This window comes from Myotis brandtii, unplaced genomic scaffold (genome assembly GCF_000412655.1).
Source record: "Myotis brandtii unplaced genomic scaffold, ASM41265v1 scaffold1920, whole genome shotgun sequence".
NCBI classification, from domain to species: Eukaryota; Metazoa; Chordata; class Mammalia; order Chiroptera; family Vespertilionidae; genus Myotis; species Myotis brandtii.
In genome coordinates this window covers 137,094-146,402 of record NW_005357160.1, presented here as the reverse complement: position 1 = coordinate 146,402, position 9,309 = coordinate 137,094, and the positions used below count along the sequence as shown (strand labels likewise).

The following is a 9,309-nucleotide window of genomic DNA, read 5'->3' as shown; positions in this document are numbered from 1 at the left end:
CCTTTCTCCCTTCCTTCCTTCCTTCCTTCCTTCCTTCCTTCCTTCCTTCCATTTCATATAATCTGGTTGTGTGGTGATGAACTCCTTTACCTTTTTCTTGTCCAGGAAGCTTTTTATATGTCCATAGATTCTAAATGATAGTTTTGTAGGCTAGAGTGATCTTGGTTTTAGGATCTTGTTTTTCATCACTTGGAGTATTTCTAGCCACTCCCTTCTGGCCTGCAAGGTTTCTGTTGAAATCAGCTGACAGTCTTATGGGAACTCCCTATAGGTAACTAACTTCTTTTCTCTTCCTGCTCTTAAGATTCTTTGTCTTTATTCTTTGGCAGATTCATTATGATGTGTCTTGGTGTGGGCTTCTTTGGGTTCATCTTGTTTGTGACTCTCTGTGCTTCCTGGTCTTGTATGCCTGTTTCTTTCACCAAGTTAGGGAAGTTTTCTTTCAGTATTTTTACAGATAGGTTTTGAATTTCTTGCTCCCTTCTCCTTCCAGCACACCATGATGTAAATGTTGATATACTTGAAGTTGTCTCAGAAGCTCTTAAAATATCTTCATTTTTGTTCTTTTTTTCCTTTCACTGTTCTGATTGGGTGTTTTTTGCTTTCTTATATTCCAAATCACTGATTTGATTCATGGCTTCATTTATTGTCCTGTTGATTCCCTGTAAATTATTCTTCATTTTAGTTAGTATATGCTTCATTTTTGTCTCACCCTTTTTGTGCTGTTGAAGTTTTCACTAAGTTCATTGAACATACTTATAACCAGTGTTTTGAACTCTGCATGTAGTAAATTGCTTGTCTCTGCTTTTTTTAGTGTTGTTTTTTTTTTTTTCTGGAGTTGTGTTCTGTTCTTCCATTGGGACATGTTTTTTGTTTCTTCTCTTTGGAAGCCTCCCTTTGTTTGTTTCTATGTATTAGGTAGAGCTGCAATATCTCCTGGACTTGGTAGAGTGGCTTAATATCGATATTCTGTATGGCCCAGTGACACAGGCTAGTCCCCCCTTCCCCCGCCCCGCCCTGGGCACTCAAGGTGTGTTCTTCGTGTGGGCCTAGGTTGCTGTTGGCATGTCAGTGAGAGGCATTTACCCCTGAAATGATCAGCTGCAAGGATTGGCTGTATCCACCGACCTCCTATGTTGGACCACAGTGGAGGATCACTGTGGAGAATCAGCCCGCCCCATAGAACAGGACTTATTGTAGTGGCTTTGGTGCCCACTGAGTCTACCACTTGAGTGTGTTGTTTGTGGAGGTGGTTGGGGTTGGGTGATGCTTCATTGTGGTATGAAGTTGTCCACTGGATGCACTGGCTCTGCGGCCTCCCAGAAGGTGCAGGCCAAGGTCAGCCAGTACCTGTGTTCTGCCCAGGGCCAGCTGGCATGAGCTATAAAGCAATCTGTAAATGGCTGCTACTTGTTCTGGATTTGGAGGTGCCTGGCTGAGTCCAGGTTGTGAGCCAAGACTGGCTGCTGCTACTGCTGGGCCTGGGGTATCTTAGCAAGAGATGCACACTAAGGCCAGATGTTGCTTGTTTGAGAGATTTTAGGAAAGTCTGAAGGATGAGCCAAGACAGGCCATTCGTATGGAAAAGCCACTGGAAACAACTTGGGTGGACCCACAAGTTGGGTGGGGCAGTGTCTCAGGGACTTACCAGGATGGGGTGGGTAGTGTGAGCCAGGTTGATACAGCCTGTAATATGGAACCAGCCTGCCAGATCTTTGGGGGGTTCTCAAAAAGGAACAATGGCCCCCGTTCGCACTTCCGTCTAGGAGAAAGCTGCCCCTCCAGCTCTTGCTCTGATGCCGGACAATTCAGTTCCTCCCTGTGTGTCTCTGGTGCCTTTCAAGCTGCTGCCCCAATACTAAAACTCAGAAGGAGGGTGTCCTAGTAAGTCTGTGCACAGGCCCTTTAAGAGGAACTTCCTGGGACTCCAGTAACCTCTGTCTCCCTCAGCTGCAGTCCATGCTGGTTTTCATAGCCAGAAGATATGGGGACTTCTTTTCCTGGCATTGGAACCCTGAGCTGGGGGCCTGGTGTGGGGCTGGGACCCCTTGCAATTCAGGAGGCAACCTTTGGAAATGAGATATTCCTCCCAATTTTTAATCACCACATGTGGGTGTGGGACCAGTCTGTTCCACATCTTTGCCCTTCCTATCAGTCTCATGTGGCTTCTTCTTTAAATCCGTAATTGTAAGACTTCTATTCAGCCAAATTTCAGGCAGTAGTGAATGATCATTTTTCTATAGTTTAGTTGTCAAGAATTATTTCTTTAAAAAAATATTTTTTATTATTTTTGAGAGAGAGAAGGTGAGAGAGACATTGATTTGTTGTTCCACTTATGTATACATTCACTGGTTGATTCCCCTTATCGGGGATATAACCCGCAACCCTGGTGCATTGGGATGATTCTCCAACCAACTGAGCCACATGGCAGGGCTGTCAAGAACTATTTCTGATGAAAGCTATGTATTTTTCTCCAGGATGGGAAATTATTTGTGTGTGGATGTATGTATATATTTATTTAAATTTACTTTTTCAGAGGTCTTCCTGAGCCCAACCAATGATCCTGTGTTAAAAGTTCTTTTAATATCCTCTGTGAGTTTGATTTTTATTTTTTAATTTTTATATATTTTTATTGACTTCAGAGAGGAAGTGAGAGGGATACACACACACACACACACACACACACACACACACACATACACATACATACACACACATCATTGATGAGAGAGAATCATTGATCGGCCGCCTCCTGCATGCCCCACACTGGGGATTGAGTCTGCAACCCTGGCATGTACCCTGACCAGAAATCAAACTGTGACCTCCTGGTTCATAGGTCGATGCTCAACCACATTGGCTGGGCTATGAGTTTGATTTTTAGAAACTATGATGATCTAAATAAATGTCTACATAAATGTTTTTGTTTTTCTGCATTTGAGTGTAATACCCAGGTGGTCAGAACATTGGGAGAAGAGAGGATCTTCTTTTTCTAAATCTTGAGCATTTCTAAATAAATTCCTGAAATTTAATCCCATACAAGGTGGTCAGATGGTTTCTAGCCTATATTGATTAGTCTCAGAGAATTATTTGCAAACCAAGAAAAGACTTCAAAGGGTATGAAACCTAGTATCATATGTAAGTCCTATAAGAAATTATGGTTTGTAATCTGTCATTTTGAGCCATTTAATTGCTTTTTTCACCAAAATATATCAGGAAGTTTTCAGAATTGAGTCCAGGTAATGTGGCTGGCAGTGAAGAATTGTGTAATATGGTGGAAACTTTATTTAAATCAGATTGCAAAGAAACTTTTTCTTCACCCTTTGAGGGTGATTCTGTTGCAGTTTTTTCTCTTAAACAGTTGAGCTTCAGACACTAGGACATTTTCCTCTATTGTATTAGGAAAACTTTATATTTTTGGAGTAACAATTGGGTCTTAGATGCTTATAAAAGAACGATAATAACATTCATTAAGTTTATGTAATCTTTTCTTCTTTTCTTGTGATGAGTTCAGATGATGTGCATCAGCATTGTATAAGCTTTTTATCAAGTCCAGGATAAAAGGAAAGAATTGGAGAGCAATTTTTTGTCTTTGATTTAAGTGTTTTCATTATATGATTAAAGAGGAATAAGGATAGATAAAATTCATCAATCAAAATGTGTTTATTCATTTTCTTCTTTTCTTTAATTGGTAGTTTATATGTAATCAGGAAATTTATTAATTTCAACTCGTACTAGAGTAAAAGTTGTTAGTATTTTAAACAGATTCAGATAGTAATAAAAGGTTATTTGTGTTTAAAATCCTTCTTGCCATGATTCAGTGTTGAAATTATACTGCTTGTAAAATTCCAATGGATGAGAGCTAGAATTTGATATAACTAGCATAATTTGAGATTTTAATGAAGCTTAAAAAAATAGAAATAACCCACTACAGGTTTTATGTTTGTCACACACAAAAAAAGTCTGTCCATCAGCAATAATTTTCTTTAGAGAATAATACTATTTATCTGTGAAAAGTGAATCAATAACTTACCAATATGGCAAGGCTTACACACAAGATATTCTTAAATGTGAGAATTATAGAATTTCCTTTGATATTTTCCTGATGTTCTTTGTACTTTAAAAAAATTGAGGTAAACTTGGCATATAACATTGTATTAGTTTTAGGCTTACAACTTAATAATTCAATACTTATGTACACTACAAAGTGATTGCCACAGTGAGTTTAGTTAACATCCATTACCATATACAATTGACTCCCTGCACCCATTACACCCATCACCCAATCCCCTTCCCATCTGACAAACACCAGCCTGTTCTCTGTGTGTATGATTTTTGTTTTGTATTGCTTATTCATTTGTTTTGTTTTTTACATTCCAAATAGACGTGAAATCACACAGTATTTACCTTTCTTTGTCTGACTTATCTCACTTGGCATGATAGCCTCAAGATCCATTCATGTTGTCACAAATGGCAAGATTTCATTGTTCTATGGCTGAGTAGTATTACATTGTATATATGTACCACAACTGCTTTTTATATTCATCCACTTTTTCCATATCTTGGTTATTGTAAATAATGCTGCAGTGAACATAGGGGTGCATATATCTTTTCCAATAGTGTTTTTCATCTTTATAGGATAAATACCCAGAAGACAAATTGCTAAATCACATGGTGGTTGCACTTTTAATTTTTGGAGGAACTTCCATAGTGTTTTCCACAGTACCACTCCAATTTACTTTTCCACCAACAGTGCACAGCAATCCTCTACATCCTCCCCAATACTTATTTCTTGTCTTTTTGACATAGTCATTCTGACAGGTGTGAGGTGATATCTCTTTGTGGTTTTGATTTAAATTTCTCTGATGATTAATGATGTTGAGCATCGTTTTATGTACCTGCTGGCCATCTATATGTCTTCTTTCAAAAAACGTCTATTCATATCCTTTGCACATTTTTAAATCAGTTTTTTTGTTATTGAGTTGTGTGAATTCTTTCTATATTTTGGATTTAATTCCTTATTAGAGACTAGAGGTTTGATGCACGAAATTTGTGCAAGAGTAGGCCTTCCTTCCCCTGCTGCCAGCACTGGCTTCCCTCCGGCAGGCACCCGGGACCCAGGCTTCCCTCTCAGAGGGAGGCCCTGCCCACCCACCACAGCCCGCTAGTTGATGAGAGGGGAAGACAGAGCCAACAGTCTCTCTTGAGAGAGATGGGTTGGTGGTGTTGAGGAGGTGATGTGCTAGGTTGAGGGTTTGAGAAAGATGGTGAGGACTTAGGAGATGATCAGGAGGTATGGGGTAGACCTGCGTGCACAGTAAGAGGAGAAGGAGGAGGAGGAGGAGGAGGCGGCGGCTTGGGCGGAGGGGGTGGGGGCGGTATTATTAGTAAGGACTAGGTAATCAGGACCCTGATGCTCAGTTTGGAATATGCTCTCCTGCCCTGGTTTCCACAAGGCTTCAAGAGATTAGTTAAGATATTCAGGGTCCCAGCAGGGGCAGAAAATGGGTCCCCCAGGAATTATTCTAGGGTTTTGGCGACCCTCAAAAAAAGAAAGATAAGAACTATTAAGGAGATGAAGAGAATGACTAACCAGAGATACCAGAACATTTTACTTATCTGGTATCTGTGGATTCTCCAGGGGTCTTCCGGAAGAGAAGTTTCAATCCTCCAGGGGCTCACAGGAGTACTGGTCACCCTGATCCTGTGTTGCTAGATTTTCCTCCTGGTCCTTCCTCCTCGGTCTCACCCACTGCCTAAACTTTCACTCTCGAGTGGTGAATCCAGGAGTCAATTCTGTTGACCTTGAATGCTGGGGTGTAGACAGCATCAGTGTATATGGCCCTTCCCAAAGAGGACTGAGGGTGGATGAGAGAGAAGGGAGAGACTTCACCAATACTGAGTCTCCAGGGGAGAAGCGGGAAATGCCAGTTTCTGCTGAGAGTTGGCCAGGGCAGTAATACCTGTACCTGTGCAGTTGTTTCCTTGTCCAATAACTGCTCATTGGTGAGGAATGGATGGCTATAACGCATCTCATAAGGCAGTGGTTCTCAACCTTCTGGCCCTTTAAATACAATTCCTCATGGTGTGACCCCAACCATAAAATTATTTTCGTTGCTACTTCATAACTGTAATGTTGCTACTATATTGAATCATAATGTAAATATCTGATATGCAGGATGGTCTTAGGCGACCCCTGTGAAAGGGTCGTTCGACCGCCAAAGGGATCGCGACCCACAGGTTGAGAACCGCTGTCATAAGGACTAAGGCCTAGGTTTTGAGGAGTGTTTCTAATTCTGAGTAATGCTATGTATGGGGATCACTGTGGGCCAGAGAAGGTGAGTCTCCTGGGTGAGCTTTCTGTGATGTCTCTTTAAGATCATTAGCTTTCTCCACCTTCCCTGAGGACTGTGGTCTCCAAGCACAATGTAAATGCTATTGACTCCCCAAAGCCTTTGAAACCCCCTGGGTGGCACTTGCTTTAAATGATGGGCCATTGTCACTTTGGAGGGTCCTAGGCAACCCAAATGGGGAACCATTACCGAGACAAGGGCTTTAACTACTTCTTGTGCCTTCTCAGTCCGGCAAGGGAATGCTTCCACCCAATCAGCGAGTGTCTGCCTACACGAGGAGTTACTGATCCCCTTTTGATTTAGGCATATGGGTCACATCAATCTGCCAGTCTTGCCCAGGGTATTTTCCTGTCCTTTGAGTTCCTGGAAGGGCAAGCTTTTTATTGTGAGGATTATTCTTTTGGTGTATCTCACAGGCCCTAATGACCTACTGGGTAGTTCTCCAGAGAGTCCTGCATATGAGATGGGTCTCATCACTCCTCAGGTGGAAGGCCTGGTGTAGGGTTCGAATAACTTTCCATCTACTGCCTCGGGGAGGAGTAGTTTACCTTCCTCAGTTTGTATCCATTCCGGGGTATGCAGAGAGTGTCCCCGAGCAAGGCCCATCCTTTCCAGCTTAATTCTCTAAGAGAGTCCTCCCAGATTAAAGGTTGCCCATGTTCTCAGTTTCTGGCTCCCTGGTAGTGCCTTGGCAGCTAGGTCAGCTTCCTGCTTCCTTCTGAAACCTCGTCCATGCCCTTCTGATGTCCTCGGCAGTGTATGACTGCCCTTTCTAAGGGAAGGGAGACTGCTGATCGCAGCCTGTCGATCTCCTTATGGTATTTAGTGGGAGATCCTTGGCCGTCAGGAAGCGTCTTTCCTCCCAAATAGCCCCCTGGGCATGAGAACCAAATCTGCATACTTGAGTCTGTGTCAGTGTTTGCTCTCTGACCTTGGCTTACCTCAGGCTCTTGTGAGGGCAGTCAGCTCTGCCAACGGGACACCAGTCCCAGGAGAGAGGGGTGGACTTTCAATAGTGATGTCAAAGGTTATAACCGCATAGCCTGCTTTCCCGACCCCTTGCTCCACAAAGGAGTGTCCATCTGTAAAGAGTATTAACTCTGGGTTCTCTAAGGGGGTTTCTCTTAGGTCCTCCCTTGCTGCATGAGTCTAAAGTATAATCTGCTCACAGTCATGCCTATGTCTTCACCATCCTCGGGAAGGAAGGTGGCTGGATTCAGTGTGGGGCATTTTTAATTGGACAGCCAGCCCCTCTAATAAAAGTGCCTGGTATCTGAGGAGACGGCTGTCTGAGAGTCAGAGTCCTCCCTTAGAGGTTAAGAGGTTAGACACATGGGGGTGCAGACAGTTAAGTCTCCTCCAGTGTTAATTTGGTAGCTTCTGGTAGCAGCAGGACTACCACTGCTACTGTTCGGAGACAAGCTGGCCAGCCCTTGGCTATGATGTCTAATTCCTTACTCAGGTATCCCACTGGTTGCTGTACAGGGCCTCAGAGCTGAGATAAGACCCCTAGGGCCATGCCTCCCTCTCAGTTATGTATAGATTGAAATCCTGGCTGGTGGGAAGGCTCAGGGCTGGAGTCTGAAGGAGGGCCTGCTTGAGTTTAAAAGCCAATTCAGCTGCTGGCTCCCACTCCAGAAGAGTTAAATTCTCTTTCTGTGCTTCTTTGATCATCTCATTTAGAGGACAGGCAGGCCCTGCATATCTGGGATCCATAATCTACAAAATCCAGTAATGCCCCCAAGCCTCTGAGTTGTTTTAAGACATGGGGCAGAGGGAAGGAAGAAATAGGCTTGGCCCTACCTTCCCCCAGAGCCTTCCTTCTCTTTGTTAAAACCAAGCCCAGATATGTTACAGATGTCTGGCAAAGGTGTGCCTTGGACTTTGAGACTTTATATGCTCTTTTTGCCAGGAAGTTAAGCAAAGCTCTTGTACCTTCTTGAGAGATCTCCTCTGAGGGGCCACATAACAGAATGCCACCGACATACTGTATAACTTTAGTCTGTGGATGCTCAGATTGGCATAAATCCTGAGCTAAGGCCTGACCAAACAAGGGGACGATCTATAAACCTTGGGTCAAAACAGTCCAAGTTAATTGGGTAGACTGGCTTGAGGGATCTTCAAATGCAAAAAGAAACTGGGAGTCAGGATGCAAAGGTACATAAAAGAAGGCATCCTTCAGTCTAGGACTGGAACCATTCAGTATCCTCTGGAATTGGGGCTACAGGATGTCTAGGGATGACTGCTTCATTAATGAGTCGGAGGTCTTGGACAAGCTTCCATTTTCCATTGGGCTTTTGGACGCCCAGAATAGGAGCCTTACCTCTGGACCAGACTTTGCCTGGAGTTTGGTCTATGCTTGTGGCTATCTTCCTAGAAGGCAAATATTTTCTTTGGGAAAGTGACATTTTTTCCAATACACTGGATAACTGGAAGAGTTCCAGAAAAAAAAAAACACAAACTTAAGATGTATTGACTGGAAAAACATCTTTGTAAAATAATGGCCAGAAAAATTAAATGTTTTATTGGGAAAATGTGAAATGGGTCTTTCCCCTGCCTTTACATTATGCACTATGTCTGTGTGTTATTTAAAATATATTTTATTGATTTTTTTATAGAGAGGAAGGGAGAGGGATAGAGAGTTAGAAACATCGATGAGAGAGAAACATCGATCAGTTGCCTCCTGCAAACTCCCCACTGAGGATGTGCCCGCAACCAAGGTACATGCCCTTGACCAGAATCGAACCTGGGACCCTTGAGTCCGCAGGCCGACGCTCTATCCGCTGAGCCAAACCGGTTAAGGCTGTGCGGGTTTTTTTCAATAGATGGAGTTACACAATTGGTGATATATATGTGATTTGATATGTATGCTATTTTGTTGTATTGACAACAAGCTTCAAAACTTCATATGTCAAATTTGCTGAAGGTGTTAACATCATAGATATTTTTACACTAAAAA

The 9,309-nt window shown here is 42.8% G+C and overlaps 1 protein-coding gene across 9 annotated transcripts in view; it reads left to right on the top strand.

Moving 5' to 3' along the window:
* UXS1 (UDP-glucuronate decarboxylase 1) overlaps positions 1–9,309 on the top strand; it is a 94,980-nt gene that overhangs the window by 25,552 nt on the left and 60,119 nt on the right. Inside the window, exons 1-2 of one of the 9 annotated variants that reach the window (XM_014538531.1) lie at positions 1,759–1,884; positions 2,537–2,592. The exons of the other annotated variants lie outside the window; for them this stretch is intronic. The gene's annotated coding sequence lies outside the window, so the exon portion shown is untranslated. Of the gene's footprint in view, positions 1–1,758; positions 1,885–2,536; positions 2,593–9,309 lie in introns of those variants that run through there. 9 annotated transcript variants of the gene reach the window in all.